Raw genomic sequence first — 3,895 nt, forward strand, 5'->3', positions numbered from 1 at the left:
AAATTCAACCATTGTATTTAAAAAAAAAAAGTAAATTAGTGTAAGAAATAAGAAAGAAATTGGTTTAATTTTTAAAAATAAAAAATGAAATTGTTACCAAGTTGAGTCTTATTAATTTCATTATTTTTGTGGGTTTTGTATTTATCAATGTAATGGTAACGGTTACCATAAATGTTGCGAAATTTGTAATTAAGTAAATGCAATCAAAAGTAATTTCATTATGTTTGCGATTTTAAACTCATTATAATTTATCTATCAATGAAATTTCATTACGATTATATCAATTTTAATTACAGTTTGGTTAAACGCAACCAAAATTTTTAAAAGACTGAAGTGACAAGTAGGCTTAAAAAAAAGTGACAAAGTATTCGTGATTTAAAAAAGAAACATGGATTACTCACTTTATTGAGAGTAGATGTCTAAGAAGGATCTCACGAGTATATATGTCAACGGGGGAAAGTCGATGATCAAATCAGATCAATGACATACACTCCTTTTGAACCATATTGAATATTTTTTTTCAAATCTAGATTTATTTAACTTGTAAATTATAATGACTCGACTTTTGAAGATCTTTAATTGAGTTATCATTACACATGCAATTTTGAAATCAAAACTAATTGATCATTTAAACCTAAAATAAATATTTTCTGAATAAATAAAAATAAAACATTTTCAAGATCATATAATAAAAAGCCAAAATAAATTTTTAGTCCAAGATCTCTAAAAATGTTAATTAAAAAGAAGCTTTTAAATTTAAAATTATTGAATTCAATAGTTCCTAGTAAAACATTTCAAACATCTTAAAAACATGATACTAAGTAGAAATATTTTCATTAGTCCTACGACACCGTCAATAGATCTCCTCGTCAAAGGTCAGGTATATTCTTTCCCTTAATTAAATAACATTTTAAGAAAAGAATGAGTATTTAAAATACTTTGTAACCCTACTCCTAGAACCAGACTATGCAATAATGAATTTGAAAATTATTAAAGCTAGTGGGACATAAAAGTTAGTAAAATCTAGCCAAAACTATCTCACGTGTCATTGAAGGCTACATGTGTCTTTACATGCTAATTGTTATTTTTAATCGGGTCTCTCATAGTTTATTAAGTTAAATTTGTATATAATACACACATGCAAGTCTCACATAGAATCACATAAAATTATCATTCATACTAAATGAATATACATGCTTTGTCAATCATAAATTAACATAATCAACCACATAAAAAGTCTACCAATAGTAGTATCACCTACCTCAAATTAAACATAATCAGTAATTAGTTAAATCACCCTCACAAGAACTCACATGACCTAATTGACTTGTGCTCATTCCAAAAATAATAACTTCTATAACAATAATGTCTACTAAAGAACATGAAGGAAAAAATTATGAGAGAAACTTTCTTTGTAATTGAGAATAAAATGGTTCTAATCTAACTCAGGTTTTATTTATAGAGACATTAAAAGCCTAATCTGAATAAAATATAAATTTAACTTTCCAATCCCAATAGGATTCGACTCTTTTGAAGATTGATTTGAGTATTCAAAAGAATCAAATTAATCTTATCTTTTGGAATAGGACTAAGATTTCTATCATTTAAAATGGTGTATCAAATGGGTCGCTCATTTCAAATAAGATGGAGTTTTTACAATATTAAATGGCTAAATTACATCAAATATCATTGAATTTTGTATTTGTTTAAAAAATATCTCAGGACTTCAAAATTTCCAATAGTATTCTTATACTTTTAAAAAAAAATCAAATTTCTTATCAGTTACCATTAGTTTTGGATGGCAATTGTTAGTACTTTATCTAAAAAATATCTCTGAATTTTCAAAAATTTCAATAATAACCTTGAACTTGAAAAAAGTTTTAAAAAAAAGACGAAAATCGTTAATACTTTGTTTTAAAAATATCATAACTTTCAAAAGTTGCACTAATACCTTTAACCTTTTTAAAAAAAGTTTTACAATATTTTTACAGTGATTGTAGTCAATTTCTTTGAAGTTAAGTCGAGAAAGAACCGAATTAAAAACAATGGATTATTATAGATTCAATCCCTTTTCAAAACTTATTTTCATAAATGTTCAAACTTTTTTATATTTTTGTATATAAAATTTAATAGATTTTTTTGGACTAAAATACCCTTGAGCATGGTGGACAGCTGGAGAGAGAATGTAGAATGGGAAAAAAAGATTTTCATATTTATGAAGCACCTAGGAGAGAAAATGCATTTGTTTATAGAGATTTTATTCGTTTTGTCTAATTGGAAAGAGAAAAGACATTTATTTGTTGATATTTTATTCTTTTTTTAATTGGAGAGAAAAAATGTATTTAACAAAATTTTATTTTCTATTTACATTGGTTTCATGTATCAATTTATTAGTTTATCTAGCGAATTCATGGTTATTTTAAATATATCTTAGAACATTTTGTTACGTATTTGAAAATATCCTAACCAATATATGAAATATATCACAATATATAAATTAGAGTTTAACTCAATATTGGACATAAATCACAGTATAATCCAATATATGAAATTTATCACGGTATATAAACCACATATTGGCTTAATGTTTGACATAAATCATAGTATATATCATAAATTTCATTTACATCACAGTATATATATCACATATACCATTTAGGTAGTAAAAAATCTCAACAAATCAAAATGTGTATATATCATAATACATGAAGTTTAAATAATAATAATAATAATAATAAACTCTCATTTATATCAAATAAATGAATACATATATCACAATATATATCAAATTTTCTATAAACACTAAAAATAGAGAAAAAGTGCATATATCACAATATACAATATGTATATCACAGTGTGTGTATACATACATACATACATATCCCATATATGAGGATTTTGAGAGAGAAATTGAAGAATATGGAAAGTTGTGGGTATTTAAAAAATATTATGATTTAATATATTTTTTTCTAAAAAAGCTTGCCTCATTTAAAACTTGTTTTCTCTTTCCTATTTTAAAAAACGCATAATTAATTTATTGTTGGGATTTGAAGAAAGTTAGACATTCTTGTAAATAAGAAAAAACTTGAACATTAATGAAATATAGGTCCCTTATTAGGTCTTCATGTATAGAAAGCCCTAAAAGCAACTCATATAAATATCCTCATTTTTTTTTATATATAGTAGTTACTCTCATTTTTTTTATTTTCTAATTTGTCCAAATCTTACAACAATTGATCGGACTAAAAGGGCATCGTGAACCTTCCATCCAAATAAATAATGTTTCTGTACCTTACTCAAGAATAGGTAGTAAAATGAAGTATGGAGTCGAACCATAGGGAACCACACTGATTCCTTAATTAAAGAGCTTATAGTATAGTAACCGAAGGGGGGAGGGGGTTTATTGATTAAAGTTGTTTGCAACTAAAATAATTTTTCATGAAATTTAAATGAGTGCAAGAAAGAGATATGTGAAATTTAGTAATGAAAAGATCTAGCTCTGATTTGATGCTATGTTTCTCCAAGTAGTTTGATCATTAAACTCTAGATCAAATATTCTTTATTTAAGCCTAGCCAAATTAATTAGAATCTTAATTAACCATCTTAATTATCTAATTAGCTAACATGAGAAGATGAATCCATATTAAACACATTAACTAATCATATTAAGCTTTAGGAATTTTGTTAGGATAAACGAATTAATTTCCATCGTCTAATTAACTCATTCAATATGATCTTACATCAAAGTTGATTAAACCATTACTTATTAATGGCTGACTTCACAACAAGCATGTTAATCTAACCATTTGCTTCCTATGATTTATTACCTTAATCAATGATAAACCTAAGCATGGAATTCCACAATCAATATTTGGTTGTCAATCAAACACATGAA

The sequence above is a fragment of the Benincasa hispida genome, chromosome 3 (assembly GCF_009727055.1).
Source record: "Benincasa hispida cultivar B227 chromosome 3, ASM972705v1, whole genome shotgun sequence".
NCBI classification, from domain to species: Eukaryota; Viridiplantae; Streptophyta; class Magnoliopsida; order Cucurbitales; family Cucurbitaceae; genus Benincasa; species Benincasa hispida.